A 21689-nucleotide genomic window follows, 5' to 3' on the forward strand; every position below is an offset into this window, starting at 1 on the left:
TTGCCTTGAGCTGAAGAGCTGAGGGACAGTGCCCAGGCCCAGAGTTCAGGCTCCACTACCGGACCCAATAAAACAAACAAACAAACAGAAACTGTAGGGAATTGTAAAATTCACTCTTGTATATAATTTATTTAATTTTATTAAAACTATTGGATACTATGTAAATCCTAGAAGATAATTGTGGCACTGTAATATTAATAGCAATTATTAAATGAATTGTAGCAATCATATTTTTCTACTAAATTGCTTCTTAATTTGGCACATCAAGAGTGTTGAATTTTCAAAGGATAAAAGCTGCTAACGGGGCTGGGAAGGTGGCTCAGTGGTAGAGCGCTTGCCTTGCATGCCTGAGGCCTTGGGTTTGATTCCTCAGAACTACATAAACAAAAAGAAAAAAACGGATGTGGCGCTGTGGCTCAACTGGTAGAGTGCTAGCCTTGAGCTGAAGAGCTGAGGGACAGCGCCCGGGCCCAGAGTTTAGGCCCAACGACCGGACCCCTCCCCCACAAAAAAGCTGCTAAAATCATTATTCATCAATTAAAGTAGGCAATGTACTAAACTTTTTATACATATGTACAGATGTATAAACACAACTACATAGAGAAAAATTCTTTAAATATTCTTAACGTTTATTAAAAAAGCAGGAGGAAAATTTGCCAAAAGTAATTGGAAATACCACCTCTAGCTTTAAAATGGAATAGTATAAAGAATATAAAATTAATTTTATTATGCTTTAGTGATGGCTAGGTTGTTGAAATATAAATACTTAATAAAATGTACACCTTATTTTCATTATAATTTTAATTTGCTCTTGGACATATGCAGTATTCCTGCTATATTAATGGTTTTCTTTCAGGCCTGTCTTCACACATAATTCCTTCAACTGCTTTAATAAATTTTTGGCAACAATTTATGTTTAGATGTAAAGTCCTATGAGGCTAGATATTACTGGCTTTTCCATTTTATGTGCATTTGTGAAATACAATTCAACTTAGTATTTGCTCCATTAACTGACTTTATGATGAAAATAAAATGCCTGAGAATATTTAAAAATAATATTAGATTTGCATTTATGGTGACATATAAAACTGAAAAATCAAATAAAACTAAAAATTTATAATTATTAGAGCTTCTTAAATACTATGGGTCATTCATTGTTTCTTAATATTAAAAACAAAGCCTCTAGTTCATCATAATGCATAAAATGTAGCCCTTCAGCTGGGCACTGGTGACTCATGCTTGTCATCCTAGCTACTCAAGAGGTTGAGACCCGAGGATGTTGGGCAGAAATGTCTGTGAAACTCTTATCTCTAATCTGCAAAAAGTTGGATGGAAGATGTCTTGAAATTAACTTGTGTAGCTGCCTTCTGAAACATAAAGAGCAACCATTTTTGTTTGCAGTGAAACAATACCAAACATTTCACAACAGGAAGATCACATTGTTCAGAATAAATGAGCTGGTCAAATCTCAATGCACAGGAAACAGAAACAAATGTCAAGATAATATAGACTTTGAAACAATCACATGGATTTAAAAATAGATATAATGAAATGATCAAAGAATTATCTATAAACTCTTAAAGTAAGTGGATAAATCCAAGCCTCACAAAATAATACATTACAAAGGACAAAATGGAAAGTTTACAATTGAAAAAATGCAATAATGAAACAAAAACAAAATGAAAACTCCTCAATGGATAAACAATATAGCAGACACAATGACAGAGGGAAGAGTCATGGAAATTGAGGATAGATCAATAAAACCCCATCATCCTCTTAAGTTGAAAGAAAAATGATTGGGGAAAAATGAACAGAGTGACAGGTACCAGTGAGAAAATAATAAAAATGACACATTTGAGGCATCAGAGTCCCAGATCAAGGCAAAAGGAGTATTTGAAGAGCTATGACTGATGAAGAAATGTATCAAGCCATTGGTTTATGAATCTCTAAACCCTTTAAGCGAGAAAAACCTAAAATAACACAAATATAGAGACATTATTATCAAACTATTGAAGACAAAGTAAATAGAAACTCAGTATATAAAGAATTTAAAATAACACAAATATAGAGATATTATTATCAAACTATTGAAGACAAAGTAAATAGAAACTCAGTATATAAAGAATTTTAGCACATGTTCTGCAACAAGCTGATTCACAGGTTATTTCTTTTCTTTTCTTTTTCATTTTTTTTTTTTGTCGGTGGTGAGGCCTGACCTCTGGGCCTGGGCTCTGTCCCACAGCTCTTCAGCTCAAGGCTAGCACTCTACCACTTGAGCCAGAGCACCACTTCCGGCTTTTTCTGCATATGTGGTGCTGAAGAATCAAACCCAGGGCCTCATGCATGCAAGGCAAGCATTCCAGCACTGAGCCAACTTCCCAGCCCCATGGGTTATTTCTTATAAAAAATATTAGTACTTAAATGAGAAGTCAAGTAGGAACTATAAGTGGGAAATTAATATCATAAATCAAACAAAAATATCTTCCAGAAAATGAAGATGGTTACATGCGAAAAAGAAAATACATGCATTGTACTAACAAAGTGGTGTGAGTTGAAGCTCTTTTGCACAACTACTTAAGGTTAATAAAAAAAATTTAAAAAGAAAAAAATACAAGTCTCTTTTGTAACATTTATATGAAAGTAATTCTAAAAGAACATAATCAGATAAAGCTGAAAACACAGAAGGAAAGAAAAAGTAATGAAGAGCCATGACAAGGACAAATATGGGTAAGCTAAAAATTGTATTAATATATGAAACATAAATGACATTTGGAGTTAAATAGATGCAGAATTAATATAAAAATAACAAAATGAAAGGGGACTTAATATTAAGTGTTCTAACATCCTTGCATCATTAATGTTGAAATAAAAAGTTCATATTAGACAATAATAAACCAACAAGGTATGTTTTCATATCTGGAATAATCATTAAAAGAAAAAGTGTTAAAATAATCTAAGAAAATAAAATAGAATGTTTAAATATTAAATCATAAAAAATTAAGAAAATCACAAAATGAACAGAAAATATGAAACAGTTATTAAACATTATGAGTATAAAATATAGGAGTGAACATGTAGAAATTAAGTTCTAACAATGTACATTTCTAAAATTACGGTATTTATAAATTTTCCTTATTTGAATATGTGCTCAACTAAAAAGATATGCCTAAACTCACATTGGTTAGAATTTCAAGTTAACATTGCTTGTTTAAAAGCCAATATTGGAACTACTAAAAAATGCAAATTCTTTTCAGTACAAACATAATACCACAAGGAGAAAATTCCTCATGACAAGTCACAGTCAAAAATAAATAGTAAAAATTATATAAAATTACTTTCGGGTAATGTATATGAGGTATAGATGAGTCACAAATTAATTTTATATATAATACATAAGGTAATAGGAATCATAAGTGAATTCTGTCTTCTGACATGGGTATCCTACAGTGGATATATAAGTATTTATGCACAAACATTCCAAAATTTTAAAATATTATAAATCAGAAACAAAAGATTGTAGATAAGGTGCTCAATCTGTACCTATCCTCAGGAAAATGAAGAAAAATATTAATAAAATGATACAGAAACTAACCGTTAAAAATTAGGTACACCTGCTTTACATAACCCAACTCTGTGGATCGGGCAAGTTCTCTCGCTACAATCTTGCCAGTATGTGTGCTGAGGCTGGCATCATGCAAGCCATGGGGTGGCTTTTGAATGTATATCATAGAGTTCTGGGAACAAATGAAGTACTGAGTTCTGTACTGGCTGGATCAAAACTAACAGATATAATCACTCTGCCTGCTGATCTCAATGCTCATAGACTCTATTTGGCAGTTTATATCCCTTCTGGGAGAAGACTGTGGAATATTGTGACTAAGAAGGTATGGAGTTGTGCTCTCTGTCCTGTCTGGCAAGAAACACATGTCTCAATGCTTTCTGGCCCCATTCAGATGGGAGATGTTTACCTTCCTGGATGAGGGAATAGGGAGTGAAAATTCCTTGATTTGAAGGGTCTGAACTCAGAACCCTTAGGGAATCTGTGTGACAGATAATGTACACTGAGATTTAGTTCCTGGAAGTAGGCCTCCAGGCTTCCAGATCCTGTTCAGCAATTCACCTCCTTGTGTGGAAGTTTCCATAGCTATCATGTAAATTGGAGGATGTAGGCCCGCAAAATCTGTCCTACCTTGCACCAAACTCATGTAGCCGGGTGGCTAAGCTGTAGAGGCTAAATACTATGCCAACCATAAGCTCAGTGCCTTGTTGCTGCTTTGATCCTCAGGCAATGGTATTTGTTCATCAGGCAGGGCAAGACCTAGACCATTTCTAAAGCTCCCTGTCTCTAAAGCTTCCTGCTGCTTGAACTTCTTAACAGGGCCATCCTAGACACTATCCTACTCCATATAGCCTGTTGGCCCTGTAATCTCAACACATTGTAACTATATACCTAAGGATACTTTAAACCATGTTGTTCCTTGTTTTCCAGTCCCCTGAGGAATCCAGTTCCAAATATACTTTTTCTCAAGATAGTTCTCTTAGATAAGGGAAACTACAAAGTGTTTTACCACTCTAGAGCAGTAATTGTCTTCCTATATGCCTTCAGCGAGTTTAAAGCTTTTTGGGAAGTGTGGCTTTATTTTGCCACAAAGGAAGGGTTTGTTACCAGAGCTGTCTGGTGCATTACTTGTGATCCAGTATTCAGCTGCCTTTTCTCCTCCAGGGGTTCCAGGTATGAGTTCTGAACTGTTTGTTGCTTCTGTCTGTTGCTCAGTTAATCCATGTCTTGCCACCTCTTTCATGGTTCCCAATGTTCTTCCTCTTTGTCTTTCTCTGCATAATATAGCCTTTCCTGGGATGTTTCTCTTCTCATTCACTGCATCAAAACAAAAGATACTTTTATTCAATTATTTTTACTTTTATTCCTTGTCAGTGGTAGCTAACGCATTCGGTGATCTAGTTGTCCTCTCACCTTAATTTTGTGAATACATACATGTGTGTAATATGCCTCCCAAAAAGCAAATGGTGCTGCAAAATAAGATAAAACTTAATGTTCTCAGCACACTGAACCTGGAGACCCCATGCATGGCCAAACTTCTACTTAAAAGGAAATAAAAATTCATCTGGTTTCAGATAATATATTTTTGGCTTTTTTGTTATAGTAGGACAAATAATACCACAATTAATAAGTAAAAATTGTAACAATAGTATGATTATTCTATCTTAGAAGTTATTTCTTATATTATAGCTATTATATTTATATTATAAGAACACTAGATATTACTAAATTTGGCAAAAGGCTTCAACAACAGCAGATAGCTAGGTTTTACCTTGTGTATCCATCCTCTTGTGCCATGCATGGCATATTTTTCTTAGACTTGTATTATCCTAGTACAAAAATGGATAAAGCATTTCTAAGTATCATCTTTACAAGAATAAATTTCAATTAAAGGAAAGGAAATATCATTTTCTCTAAATGCCCAGCACCTTTTACCTCGGATGATACGTGAATTGTGTATCTACCACCACCACCAACAAACAAATACCCCTAACCAAATAGTAATGGGTTATTTTGTTTGGCTTATGTCAATCATTGTTTCCCAAGGGCATGGAGAATGACACACACTGTGCTACCTGAATAAATTGGATTTCTACAAAATAAGGAAGAAGGGAGGCTGATGAGCCCTTGGGACTATCTCTAAGAATGTCCACTTATTTCCCACTTCAATATTTAGATATGTAGTTTTCACCAACTCATATATATATATATATATATTATATATATATATATAGATGGATTTTTTTCTTTATCTTTTTCTGACTGTATTGTTGCTCTCTCAAAGTGGGGAATACTCACTAACTACTAGACTCATCAAGTTACTAACTCTAGCTTGAAGGGAACTGATATTCAACCTATATAATTTCTAAGTATACATGTGGTACTTAAAAATTACCTGCCCAGGAGTTCCGGGAAGATGGCGGAGGAGAAGCTGGAATCTGAACAAGCTCTCGCATAGAAAGCAGTTCTAGAGTTCCAGTGAATAGTCCTAAGCCACAGAATCACACCAAGTGTGCCAACACAGGACAGAGAGTTAGACAAGAGAGGGGAAGCCAAGACAAGGAGACACATCTGAGCGCCTGCCAGCAGTCGCTGCGGCGGCGGCAGGGTCCCAGCGGCGACCGCATTGAGCGCTCACACAGAGAGTCCGGGACGAAGGAGCCAGACGCAGGGGCGAGAGGATTCTACTCAACACCAGCAAGAACCAACAAGGAGCGGACATCTTCATCCTGCAGTTTGCAGACCAGAGACGACCCAGGATCCAAGACTTGGCATGAGTACAAGCCCGACGTCCTCACTCCTTCTCAGGGAGCAGAGGAGGGAAGGCCACCCCTACCCCCCAGCACCGGTGATCTCCATCTTGGATACTGAAAAATGTCCAGCTGAGCAGCTAGCTCCAACTCAGGCCTTGGAAGAAAACAAGAGTCATTTAGCAGATCACAGGAACCTAACCTGACCTGCTAGGCTCAGCTCCACCCAGGGAAAAGTCACCCAGCTCAGGCACCAGCCATTGGAGTGGCTTTCCTCACTGGGTAACCAGAGCCCGAGGCTGTCCCTCCCTCTAGCAGCCTCCACAATCAATTGAAAAACAGAAACCCTGAGAACGGCTCCAGGCTGGGCTCTGTGACTTTTTCACAAAATAGCCCCAGGGAAAAGCTACTGTTTGTTGAAAGGCCTCAACTCTACCAGAACCTAGCCTCATCACCCCTCTTTTGTGATTCTCAAAGCAGATCACCCTCCCATTAAACTAACCTGGGAGGGGGATCTCAAAATCTTGGGTAAAGCAGAGCATTTTTCTGCCTGTTGAACAAACTGACTTAAGAAACCAATCAAGCCACAGGACCTCAAGCTGACCAGAGACTCCAACAAGAGGCTGGTTACAGACAAAAGGGAGATACAGGATTCTTCCCACCCCTCCCCCCCCCAAAAAAAATCAAAGAACTTTTTTTTCTTCTTCTTCTTCTTTTCTTTCTTTTTTTTTGTACTTTATATATATAAAAAAAATTTTTCCTTTTCTAAAACTTTTATTAATCTTTAATTTTTGCCTTTTTTGAAAAAATAATTGTTTTCCAGTAACTTTTTTTCCCTTTTATAATTTTTATTTTAGGAATACGTGAATGTGCGTTTTCCTTTCTTTTCTTGTCTTCTTTCTCTTTTTTTCTTTCTTTCTTAATTATCTTTTTGTTTTTTGTCTAGCTCTACTGAACTTCTGATCTTTTTTTTCTCCCTTTCTTATCTTTTTCACCTTTTCCTCTCTTTTGTTCTTCTGTATGTGACTTAACTCTTGTCCTGCACATCCTCAGATAAACCCATAGTTAACTAGTAGACCCTATCCCCCATTGTGTACACACTTAATCCACAAATTTATTACTCAATCCAAAACCGCTGAGACTTAAATTCCTTAATAGCAGTACTACCTCTTTATACCTATATAATATTTTAAGCATTTTTTTAAGTTTTTCACGTCTCCTCTATCTCCCTCCTGTTTTCTCAATATATTCACATTCCTCTCTAAATAGATGGTCTTTCAATCTCCATAACTATATTAATTTTTACATTTCTATTTTTTTCTGGTCTCTTTTCATTTCCCTTTCCCCTTCTTCTTTTTTTCTCTCTCTCTACTTGCATCCTACCCAACCTATTTCCTGCATTGAGATTAGGACATAGTTAACTCTCCCTGTGCCTCCCCGCACCAATCTATTCCTATTTTTTACCCACATCTCTCCCTAACCCTAAAAATTTCTGGTTTTCCAAATTCTTCTCTGTGGTTCGAAGCCCATTAACATATAGTTGTTTGATGTTGAATAGATGTATCTGTTGAACTAGATTGTATCTGTAGACTATTGACTGTATAAATGCAAACGTTGGTTGATGGTTGCCTTAAGATAGTGTTCTAGCACAAAACTGGTGCTATTTTCATCTCAAATGGGCCAAGTAAGCCGGAAAGACACAAAAAAATGGCAAATCCGGGTATCTCAATTCCCAATCTTGATAATCAGGGGTCAGATCAGATAATGAACAATCCAGAGGAGAGTTCCCAAATAGCTCTACAAACACTGGTGGCAAACATGAGAAGTTTGACAACTTACAAAGGACTCTATATGAGCGTGATAGGGAAAGAGAGGAGGCATCCCAAAAGTTTATACAGGAATATCATAAGTGTGAGGAAACTACTCAAAAACTGATACAGGATTTGCGTGAACAACTTGAGAATACTCAAAGAGAAAGGGAGGAATGGCGCGAGCAGGCCGAGAACACTCAAAGAGAACTGCAGGAATCCCACAAACAGGAGGAAAGAGAACTGCAGGAATCCCACAAATGGGAGGAAGCTAATCAGAGTAATTCAGGAATTGAGAGACCAGGTAGAGAATACACAAAGATCACTAAAGGCATTCATGGAATCCATTAACAAAGAGCTGAAGGAAGTCAGGGAGACCACAAAGGTAATGCTGAATGGAACCCAGCCTAAGGAATGGGAGTCCAAAGAAACCATAACCAATCAACTAAGTGATTTGAGAACAAACACTGAACACCAAATAGGAAGTAAAGAAATTCATACAAGACCTAAAACAGAGCTTCAACAAAGAACTTGAAGCCATCAAAGCTGACCAATTAGAAGGAAAAGAGATAAAAAACAAAGTAGAGAGTCTTGACAGCAGGTTAGACCATGCAGAAGATCGAATCTCAGGGATTGAAGACAGCCTAGATATTATAGAGAAAGAACATACAACCATCCAAGACAAGTCCAAGAAATATGATAGATCTATCCAACACCTGGAAGACACCATCAGAAGGCCTAATCTAAGGATAATGGGTGTAGAGGAGCACCTAGAAACAGAAGTTAATGGTCTAGGAAATTTGTTTAACAGGATCCTAGCAGAGAACTTCCCAAACATACAAAAAGATAGGCCTATTCAGATACAAGAAGCTTTTAGAACCCCAAATAGACCAGACCAGAATAGGACATGCCACTGTCACATTATAATCCACACAGGATCAACTCAGACCAAGGAAAAGATCCTTAAAGCTGTCAAGGAGAAAAGGTTAATCACCTATAAAGGGAAACCAATTAGAATCACCTCAGATTTCTCAGCAGAGAAAATCAAAGCAAGAAGAGCCTGGAATGATGTATGCCATGCCCTAAAAACAAACAACTATCAACCAAGAATACTGTACCCAGCTAAACTCTCCTTCATAACTGAAGGCCAAATAAAAATCTTCCATAGCAAAAAAAAATTGAAACAATACATCTCCACCAAACCAGCCCTACAAAAGATTCTTAAAGATGTCCTACACATAGAAAACCAACAAGACCACAACAAAGGCTAAGAAACTGCACACAAACTGAGAATCCAAGAACCATAGGAAGAACCAAGTTTATACAGCCCCCAAGAAGGTGGATAAAATGGCAGGAACTCCCAAATACCTCTCAGCCTATCTCTTAACATTAATGTACTGAAATCTCCAATTAAGAGACATAGACTGTTTAGTTGGATTAAAAAACAAGACCCTTCTATCTGCTGCCTGCAGGAGTCACATCTTGCCCGTAAAAACAAACACATTTTCAATGTTAAAGACTGGAACAAAATCTACCAAGCAAACGGCCCCCATAAACAGGCGGGAGTTGCAATCTTAATATCAGATAAAATAGACTTCAAATTAAAATTCGTGAGAAGAGATAAAGAAGGTCGCTACATACTAATTAAAGGATCTCTCCTTCAGGAGGATATTACAATTCTAAATATCTATTCGCCAAACAATGGAGCACCCAAATTTATCAAAGAAACATTACGTTTACTCAAATCCCATATAGATCCAAAGACATTAATTGTTGGGGATTTTAACACACCACTCTCCCCACTAGATAGATCAACTTTGCAAAAACTCAACTGAGAAACCGCAGATCTAAACAGCTGCATAGATCAACTAGACTTAACAGACATCTACCGAACATTTCACCCAGCAGCATCAGAATACACGTTTTTCTCAGCAGCACATGGAACGTTTTCTAAAATAGACCACATTTTAGGCCACAAAGAAAACTTGTCTAAATTCAGAAATATTGAAGTTATACCTTGCATTCTCTCTGACCACAAGGGAATAAACGTAGAACTCAACACCAAAAGCCACCAAAGAAAGTCCGGCATCACATGGAGGCTGAACAACACACTGCTGAATCATGAGTGGGTCATGGAAGAGATTAGAAAGGAAATTCAAATGTTCATGCTATTCAATAAAAATGAACACACAAATTACCAGCTCCTCTGGGACACAGCAAAGGCAGTACTCAGAGGCAAGTTTATAGCTCTGAGCTCCTACATCAACAAATTGGAGAGATCGGAAACTAGCAATTTAATGACACATCTAAACCTCCTTGAAAAAGAGCAGCAAGATAAACTCCAATCCAGTAGACGGAAAGAAATAAAATTAAATCAGAATTAAATGAATTAGAATCCAAAAAAACTATAGAAAGAATCAACAAAACAAAGAGTTGGTTCTTCGAAAAACTTAACAAAATTGACAGACCCTTAGCAAATCTTATCAGAAAAAGAAGAGAACACACCCAAATTAATAAACTCAGAGATGAGAATGGAAACATCACCACGGAAACAACCAAGATTCAGAACATTATAAGGGAATACTTCTCAAAACTTTATGCTAATAAGTTTGAGAACTTGACAGAAATGGACTTTTACTAGCAAATATTGACATGCCAAAACTAAACCAAGATGAGTTAAACCAGCTTAACAGGCCCATATTAAGCATTGAAATAGAAACAGCAATAAAAGACTTCCCAGCTAAAAAAAGTCCAGGACCAGATGATTTTACAGCGGAATTTTACAAGGCCTTCAAAGCAGAGCTCACACCAATACTCCTCCAACTCTTCAATGAAATTGAAAGAGAAAGCTCACTACCGAACACATTCTATGCAGCCGTCATAACCCTCATCCCAAAACCAGGCAGGGACTCATCAAAGAAAGAGAAATATAGACCCATTTCTTTGATGAACATTGATGCAAAACTTCTCAACAAAATTTTGCCCAATCGACTTCAACAATTCATCCAAAAAATCATACACCATGATCAAACAGGATTCATTTCAGGGATGCAGAGCTGGTTCAATATACACATATCAATTAATATTATTCATCACATCAACAGGAGCAAGAATAAGAACCACATGGTTATCTCAATAGATGCAGAAAAAGCATTCGACAAGATCCAACACCCCTTTATGATGAAGGTTTTGGAAAAATTAGGAATCCATGGAACATTCCTCAATACAATAAAGGCTGTATATGACAAACCTACAGCCAGCATTATACTCAATGGTGAAAAACTAAAGCCATTTCCTCTTAACTCAGGAACAAGACAAGGATGCCCACTCTCTCCACTTCCCTTCAATCTAGTATTAGAATGCCTAGCTACAGCAATAAGACAAGATGCAGACATAAAGGAGATCCAAATAGGGAAAGAACAAATAAAACTCTCCCTCTTTGCAGATGACATGATCTTGTATTTAAAGAATCCCATAGACTCCACTCCCAAATTACTCAAGCTGATTCAAAACTTTGGCAAAGTAGCAGATTATAAAATTAACCCCCCAAAATCAATGGCTTGTCTGTGTGCCAACAATGGGAAAAGTGTGGCTGAAATTAGGAAAGCAACGCCATTTGTAATAGCCCCACAAAAAATAAAATACCTAGGAATTAACTAAAGAAGTGAAGGACCTCTATGATGAAAACTTTAAAATCTTAAAAAAGGAAATCAACACAGAACTTAAAAAATGGCAAAATCTCCCATGCTCCTGGATTAGAAAAATTAACATCGTGAAAATGGCAATACTACCCAAGGCTATCTACAAATTCAACGCAATACCTATCAAAATTCCACCCTCATTCTTCAAGGAAATAGAAGAGGCAATCCAAAAATTCATATGGAACAATAAAAGACCCCGAATAGCAAAAACGCTCCTCAATGGAAAGAACACTGCTGGAGGAATATCAATACCAAACTTCAAACTCTACTATAAAGCCATAGTAATCAAAACAGCTTGGTATTGGCATTAGAACAGACCTCAGGACCAATGGAATAGAATTGAAAACCCAGAAATGAACCTACAGACCTATAGCCATCTAATCGTTGATAAGGGAGCTAAAACAATAGAATGGAAGAAAGACAACCTCTTCAGTAAATGGTGCTGGCAAAATTGGTTAACTACATGTAGAAAACTAAAGCTAGATCCTTATATATCACCCTGCACCAGAATCAACTCCAAATGGATCAAAGACCTTGAACTCAAAGCAGACACTCTGAAAACATTACAGGATGGAATAGGAGAAACCCTAGTTCTCCCTGGCACAGGCCGAAATTTTCTGAATAGAGACCCAGAAACACAACAAATCAAAGAAAGGTTGGACAAATGGGATTGCATAAAGTTGCAGAGCTTCTGCAGGGCAAAGGACATAGCTAGCAAGATCAATAGAAAGCCCACGGATGGGGAGAAGGTCTTTACTAACCATACAACGGACAAGGGTCTCATATCTAAAATATACTTGGAACTCAAAAAATTAAACCCCCCAACAACAAATCCTCAAAGAAACAACTGCCCAATAAATAAGTGGGCGAAAGACTTAAAGAGAAACATCACTGAAGAAGAAAGAAGGATGGCCAATAGACACATGAAGAAATGTTCAACATCCCTAGCCATAAAAGAAATGCAAATCAAAACAACATTGAGATATCACCTCACTACAGTTAGAACGGCAAAAATCAAGAACTCTAACAACAACAGATGCTGGAGGGGATGTGGACAGAAAGGAACCTTACTTCATTGTTGGTGGGAATGTAAACTTGTTCAACCACTTTGGAAAGCAGTATGGAGGTTCCTCAAAAGACTTCACATAGAACTCCCCTATGACCCAGCAATCCCACTTTTGGGCATTTACCCAAATGTTTACAAACAAGACCACACTAAAGCTACCAGCACAACTATGTTTATTGCAGCATTATTTACCATAGCTAAGATATAGAACCAACCCAGATGCCCCTCAGTAGATGAATGGATCAAGAAAATGTGGTATATATACACAATGGAATTCTATGCCTCCATCAGAAAGAATGACATTGCCCCATTTGTTAGGAAATGGAAAAACTTGGAAAAAATTATATTAAGTGAAGTAAGCCAGGCCCAAAGAAACATAGTTCCCATGGTTTCCCTTATTTGTAATATCTAGTATATGTATGAGTCAAGCAGAAAAGGTCAGATAATGTGATGTCAGGAAAATGAACCCTTAGATGTATATTTTAATTTTTTTTCTTTCATGCATGTGTTTCTAATGCATTTATAAGATTATCTCTTTGTTGCTTTGTATATCCCTCCCCCACAGTATAACCCCTGCTTTCACTATATTTGATGTCACTATAACTTGTGGAGGAGATGGGGAAAAACCAGTTGTTTAAAGATTACAGGTGGACCTGTTGCAACAATGAGAAGTACAAGTTGTCATTTCCAAAACTAACTTTACAACATCGGTGCGGGGGGGGGGGGGAAGGGGGGGAAGGAGAAGGATTGGGATTGGGGGGAGGCTGGGAAGGGATGTGAAGGGTAAACCAAGGAGGAGGCTGCAATGCTTGGTAAGAAATGTACGCATTATCCTGCCCACGTAATTGTAACTCCTCTGTGTACAGTATGTTCACAAATAAAATTAAATTAAATTAAAAAAAAATTACCTGCCCAGAATACATGCATTCACTAGTTTTACAATGATAGAAGAAGAAACAGGACAACTCCTTTTTAGGGTAGGTGAGCGCAGCAATTCATAGTAGTAATTGATCACAAGAATCACAATTTAATAGAAAGTATTGATTTTCTACATTCAGTAAGGTAAATTCTTTGGACAGCCATTCTATCAGAATGTAGTTGGATTTCTTAGAATAATCTTTCTCAGCTATTTTTCTCCATGTATACAATTAATATGGACACTGATATGAAGGCACTTTCTGGATATTAAAGCCAAATTGTTGAGTTGAAAATTGTGGTTCCGGTGGGGGGAGGGGGGAGGCGGGGAAGGGAAGTGACGGGTAAACAAAGGAGGAGGCTGCAATGCTTGGTAAGAAATGTATGCATTATCCTGCCCATGTAATTGTAGCCCCTCTGTACAGTATGTTCTCAAATAAAATAAAATACAATTAAAAAAAAAAAAAAAAAAGAAAATTGTGGTTCCTAAGGCATGGCCCTAAGGGCTAAATAATCTGTTGAAAAAGAGTCTTGTCTATATTGTAATTTTCTCAACTCTTTTGAGCTGTGTTTTCTTTGCTTTGGTCTAGTCCATATTTAGTAACCATAGCTAAAAATCTTGTTGGAGTATATCTGTGTATAGGACTGATTGAGTTATATGGTAATTCTATGTTAGACTTTTAAATGAATCATTGAACTATTTTCTACAGTGGTCTATCAGTATTTCAATTCAACCATCCATACATCCAATTTTTCCACATTATCTTTGCTTATACTTGTTATTTTACTATATTTTTATTTTTCTCTGTGATTTTGTTTTTTGTCTAAAAGGTTCATGTGCAGCCTCAGTGTAACTGTATTAAAGGTGAGAGGTCTTTAAAAAGTGGGGCCTCATGGAAGATACTTAAGTCATTGCAGATCCGTCTTCAAAATTGGGTTAATGTTGTCTTAAAGGAGTAGATTAGGACTGGTAGGAGTGTAATTGTTCCTGAGAGAGGAAGCTGTTATGAAAAGAATGAGCCCTGTTTTCTTGCTTCTCATGTTGCCTTTTAAAAATACTTTTGCTATGATGCTATCAGCTGTGTTGTGTTGTAGCTTAGTCCTCACCAATAGACTAGGTCAATAGGGCCACATGATCATGGACTTTTAGTCTCCAAAGTTGTAAGCTAAATAAGCCTCTTCTTTTTATAATATATAGACTGCGGTATTTTGTTACAACAAGACAAAACTGTCTAAGACATTGTTATCTTGATAGCTATGAAGTGGTATCATATTGTGGATTTGAATAATAATTCAAGCATAACTAATGATCTAGAACACCTTTTTGTGCTTAGGAGGCATTTGTGTATCTGTTTTGGAGAAATATGAACACATGCCTTTGTCTGTTTATTAATTATGTTGTCCATATATTTGTTTTTGAGTTGTAAGTATTGTTGATACTTGTCTAATTTTCATTGATATACATTACTTGACAATGATCAGATATATGATTTGCAATTTTTAGTTATATAAGTTGGCTTTTTACTGTTTGGGAATGTATTTATTGCTTCAAGGTGTTTTAGTTTGAACTAAGTCACATTTCCTGTTTTACATATTCTTCCTTGTGGTGTCATATCTAAAAATCAATTTATAGTCACAGTAAAATGATTAACACCAGTGGCAGGGATGTGGCTTAGTGGTAGAGTGCTTGCCTAGCATGCTTGAAGTCCTGTGTTTGAATCCTTAGTACCACATAAATAGAAAAAGCCAGAAGTGGTGCTAGAGTGGTAGAGAGACAGCCTTGAGCAAAACAAGTTCAGCAAAAAAGCTCAGGGATGATAGGGGAAAACAAAGGAGGAGGCAACACTGCTTGATAAGTGTACTCATTACCTTGCTCATAGCAACCCCTCTGTATGGTATTTTCACAATAAAAAACTTACTTAAACAAAAAGCTCACTCTTTTTGTGTTATTGTACAGAAGGGGCCTTTTGCTTTGGCCCATGGCCACTCTCCAAACATAATTCCCTTTATCTTGCTGATATAGCTGAAATCACAGACATGCACCATTACAACTAGTTTGATTTTGGAGTCTGTGCCTTGCTAACTTTTGCCTGGACTAGACTCAGACTCTGAACCTTCCATCTTTGCCTCCTTCATAGCTGGAAAAAAGGATATATACCGCCATGCATGGTACAAATTTGAAGTACAAATTTATTCCTTAGCATATCCATATACCCTAGTCACAACACCATTCATTAAGGAGACTATTCTTTATATTGCCAGTCCTGATGCTTGAACTCATGGCCTGAGTACTGTCCCAGAGCACCTTTTGCTCAAGGCTAGCACTCTACCACTTGGGCCACACCACCATTTCTGGCTTTTTTGGTTTATGTGGTATTGAGGAATTGAACCCAGGACTTCATGAATGCCAGGCAAGCACCCTACCACTATGCCACATCCCCAGCCCAAAGAGATTATTCTTTTTGTTGTTGTTTTTGATATTTTGATTTTTGTTTTTGGTCAGCCGTGGGGTCTGAACTCTGGGCCCGGGAGCTGTCCCTCAGCTCTTCAGCTCAAGACTAGCACCCTACCACTTGAGCCACAGTGCCACATCTGGCTTTTTTTTTCTGCTTATGTGGTGTTGAGGAATTGAACCTAGGGCCTCATGCATGTGAGACAAGCAGTCTACCACTGAGCCACCTTCCTAGCCCTGAGACTATTCTTATTGAATCATTTGGTCATCATTGTTTCTTTTTGGTGAATTATGACTTTGGGGGAAAAAAAGATAACTTGTGTCAGATTACTGAAAAATTAGAACAAAAAAAAGATTATTTGTGAATAATGCTACTGTATGCTCCTTAACCAGGGACCAGAATCCCACACTGGGCAATGTCTCTAACAGCACTGCTAAATTATGGAGGATGCTGGGCATAGGAAAAGGAAACATGCCACAAGATTTCCTATCATTTTTAAGTTGTCTATTTATTGGCTCAATATTTGCTTTGTTGCTATAAATCTTTGGATGTTTTCCAGCATTCTGACAGAGTTGATTTGGCAGTTTTATTGCAGTTTTGATGTTTCTGAGGAGGGTTAAACCTTTGGAACTGCCTACACTGTCATTTTCATTGAAGTTCATATCTCCTTCACATTTGAAGGGAATTTTCAGCAGATACTGAATTCTGGGTTGAAGGTTTCTTTCTTGTTTCTTTCTTTTTCTTTCTTTCTTTCTTTCTTTCTTTCTTTCTTTCTTTCTTTCTTTCTTTCTTTCTTTCTTTCTTTCTTTCCTTTCTTTTCTTTCTTTCTTTCTTTTCTTTCTTTCTTTTTCTCTTTAATACATTGAATATTTCACCCCATTCTCTTGTTTTCATGGGTTCTGAAAAGAAATATGATGCAATTCTTATACTTGCTTCTCTGTAGGTTAGATATTTACTGCTGGCTTATTCCAAGAACTTCTCTTTGTATTTTATACATTTGGGATGTAATACACTGATTACAGTTTGTTAATATTTATATTTTTGATGTTCTCAGAGCTTCTTGAATTAGGTGTGGTATGTACCAATAATTTTTGAAAATGTATATTTATTGTGCCAATTATTCTGTTCCTTTCTTTTCATGGTAGAATCACAATTGTCTATTTTCTGTTCTATTTTAATGTTAGGTGTAGAAAAAGTTCCACTGTGACATTTATTTACATGCATATATGTCTTAATCATATATAATCTCTTTTACTCTATTTATTCTTCCTTCTCTCTCCAACTTCTTAATTGCAAAATTGATTTATCTTTATGGTTATATTTACCATGTTATATATTTTTGTAAATGTGTATATTAATTTTGCATAAGTTTCATTGTGATGTTTCAAATATATAGATAATGTGATTTGATATATTCACTAGTTTTATTAGTCTTTCTTCCCTCCATGTCTCCTACTCTTTGTTTTTTTGTTAATTTAATTTTATTTTATTTGTGAACATACTGTACAGAGGAGTTACAATTACGTGGGCAGGATAATGCGTACATTTCTTACCAAGCATTGCAGCCTCCTCCTTTGTTTACCCTTCACATCCCTTCCCAGCCTCCCCCCTCCCCCAATCACAAGTTGTCATGTCCAAAACTAGCTTTACAACGTCGGTGGGGGGGGGGGAAGAGGGGGTAAGGAGAAGGATTGTTTTTTTCACCATTTTAAATGGGCTTAATTTTGCTATTTTCACACATGCATATTAAATACCTTTTTATATTCATATTCATGAAAATCACATTCATGTTTGTTTCCCTGATGATAGCAATTCTGACTGGGTTAGGATGCACTTACAATATCATTATGATTTGCATTTCTTTTATTGCTAACTATGTTGAACATTTTTAATGAATTTATTGGTCCTTTGTAATTCTTCTATTGATAGTGCCATTTGAATTCTTTTGTCCATTTACTAATTAGATTATTATATTCTGGATACTAATCCTCTGTTAGATGAATTGCTGGCAAAATTATACTTTCCTCTTATGAGCTAACTCTTCCTCTTGGTAAATGCTTCTTTTGATGTGCAAAAGCTTTTTAATTCAATGCAATACCATTTGCCAATTTTTTGTCTTTTTGTCTTTTGTCTGAGTTAGTAGAGTCCTGTTCAAAGAGTTCTTGTACATGATTTGTAGGTATTTTCCCTACCTTCTTTTGAGGTAGTTTGAAAGTTTCAGTTCTTCTATTAAGGCGCTCGATCCATTCTGAGTTGATTTTGTACAGGATGAGATATAAGTATCTAGGTCCAGTTTTCTATGTGTGAATATCCAGCCTTACAAACATCTTTTTTCTTTTGAAAGCCTAAGATTTCTTTCTAAGGCTTTGTTCCTCTTTTGTTGAAAAGCAGATGTTCTGTAGCTAGGAAGGCTTATTTCTGAGTCCTTTATACTACTCCATTGGACTGCATATCTATGTTAATCTCCCCAATACTAAGCTGTGTTTGTTATTATGACTATGGTATAATTTGAGTCAGGTATTGTGATACCTACAGCAACTACTCCTTCTGATTTGACATTTCTGCCATGTGAACTTTATGATCAAATCTTCTATTTCTGTGAAGAATGATATTCAAATTGTTAGGGACTGCATTTAATCTGTATTGTTTTTTTTTATTTGATCATGACAGCTATACACATGGGACGAAGGACTGGTTTCCAAACACGTGTGACTTACTGTGTGTTTATCTATAAAGCTATGTTTTCTAAAGGTAGAGAAATATTGCATTGAATCTGTATATAACAGTAGATAGAATAGTCATTTTCACAATATTCATTTTGTGAATCGATGAATATTAGAGAGCATTCCATCCTTTAATAAATTCTTCAATTTCTTTCTTAATATTTTGAGCTTGTCATTGTAGAGGTCTTTTATTTCCTAGGTATTTGTGAGTCAAGTATGAATTTTTTCTTAGTATATTCATGATTGATATACAGAAAAGCTACTGGTTTTTGTATGTTGATTTTCTATCTCACTGCTTTGTCAAAGGTATTTATCAATTCTAAGATTTTTTTTATGTAGTCTTTGAGTTTTCTTAGACATGGGATCATATAATCAGCACATAGGCAATTTTTATTTTTTTCCAATTTGCATTCCTTTTCTTTATCTCTCTTGCTTTATTATTCCAGCTAAGAATATATAGTGCTTAAGCACTATATTGCATGAGAATGGATTGATAAAATGGATATTATTCTTTCTTTATTGAAAATAATTTATATTCTTTCCCCATTTTTACAAAGTTGGCTATAGGTTCATTGTATATAGCTTCTAATCTGTTGAAGTATGTTCTTAATATTTCCATTTTTTTCAGGGATTTTATTATGAAAGAAAATTGAGTTTTGCCAAAGCATTTTAATGTACCTATTAGGATAATTATTGTACTCTGACTTTTCTTCACAATGCAGCATACTTATTCTCTTCTCATCAATCAAGGTATTTTGGGTATTCATATTTCTAGGCTTTCTTTTTGTTTTCAATTCATTGATTTTAGCCTACCTTCTTACATTATTTATATCTTCTTACAGTTGTGTACGTTTTCCATTATAGCTCCTTGCATATGAATTATAGTCACTTCAAATTTTTTATCTGATAATTTAAAAGTCACTCATAATAGTGTAGTCTGATGTTTGCTTTGCTGTTTTCCCTGATTATGTTATAACACGCTGTGTAAATTTCTCACTAAAAGTTATACAAGATGCCTTGGGTAATAATTACTGAGGTAATTAAAGACTTTAGTGTCAATGCCAGTGTGACTAAAAGTTAGACTGTGTTTACTATTCGCCATTTGCTCTATCTTTATATATCAGATGCTTTAATTTCCTCTGGTGTCCTTGTTTTGCCCAAAGTGTCGCCTTTCTTTTTTGTATATAGATAATTGCTCTCAAATTGATTCTGCTTCTTTTATTTCTTATTCAACCATTCTAAAGATTTCAAGATCTGTTGAAACCATGGTAAGGTGTTCCAGACAGAAAAGTTACTGCAATTATATGATCTAATATAAATACTTTTAGTGTATTTGATTTTATGTGATATAGATTCTGATGATCAGAACAATCTCTTAAGTTATTTTCTACCTTATGTGAGAAGAAAGGAGACAAGACCTAAGTTTTATAACTGTCGTCTTGCTCGATCACATAAGACTCTGGCAATAGAGTTTCCTTTGAAGGCAAACTTTGTTAAACAGGATTAAAAAAAACAATATATTTCAAAATGGTTACTTTTCCCTTGGGATAATTTTATACTGTTTTTATTCCATTTCCTTGCTAAAATCAGGAGGGAATATTCTGAGATTTTAATAAGAACTTGGTAGCTCTACTGGAGGTAAATTCATAAAAGTGAAATCTTCACTTAATCTGGGCATCCAGTATTTAAAATTTTCAAGCTAGTCTATATACATTGTTGTTATATTATTGTTTAAATGTACCAACTAGTTCATGGGTCCAATTATTTATGTTTCAGCAAATTATTATTTGCTGTGTTTATGCTCTCATTTTAAGGTGGTAGTTAATTGTATGACATTAATTTTGATAGATTTTAAAAGGTTGCTGACTTCCAGTGTGTTTTGTTAATTTTTGTTCCTACTTTGAAGCAGCAGCATTATTTAAGGTGGTACCACTCTTTTTGAGACCTCTGCTACTTCTTCTGGAAACTTTATATTAGAAAAGTGAGGATTTTATATTGGTTTGTTCAATCTAGCTTTTTCCTGCACTAATTTCAGTGTGGCATATTTCCAATATAGCAAATAAGAAAAATCAAAATCCTATCCTTGTTGTTAAGACTTTAGTCAAAATGTCTAACACTTACAACACTGAATTGTTTGAACATTGGCTTTTATTCTCATTTCATTCTCCTATTCCACAGACTCTTCTATGATACATTCATTTTCTTACATGGTATCAATTACTGCAAAAGTGAGGCAGTCATAGAGATATGATATTGTACCATTTGTAAAGAAATGGAAATTCCTGGAAAAATATGTTAAGTGAAGTCCAGCCCAGAGATACAAAGGATACATGTTTTTTTCTTATGTTTGGAAGCTACATTGCTGGGTGATATAAAAGTGTATGCAAACATATTCAAGGGAGAACTCAAAATAGTGTTTTTCTTTAAAAAGGCAAAGTCATAGTTCAACAAAAATAAACAAGGAACAGGTATTAAAAGAAGTGGGGTAGAGGGTCAAGGGCAAAATGGTATAGGAATGAAGAGGAGAAAAGGGGAAGAATGCAGTTAAGAATTCAATGTATGACATAAAATTAAGAAGAGCAAGGGAAAGGCTAGACAGGGGAAAGAATGGGTGAGAATGTTGAAGGGGGTGAGATTGAGCAAAATGCATTGTGTTCATAAACTTCTTTGTTAAATGGTAACTCCTTTGTACAATTATTAAAGATTAAAAAGTA

The sequence above is a fragment of the Dipodomys merriami genome, unplaced genomic scaffold (genome assembly GCF_024711535.1).
Source record: "Dipodomys merriami isolate MVZ:Mamm:240054 unplaced genomic scaffold, mDipMer1.0.p SCAF_3, whole genome shotgun sequence".
Classification (NCBI taxonomy): Eukaryota; Metazoa; Chordata; class Mammalia; order Rodentia; family Heteromyidae; genus Dipodomys; species Dipodomys merriami.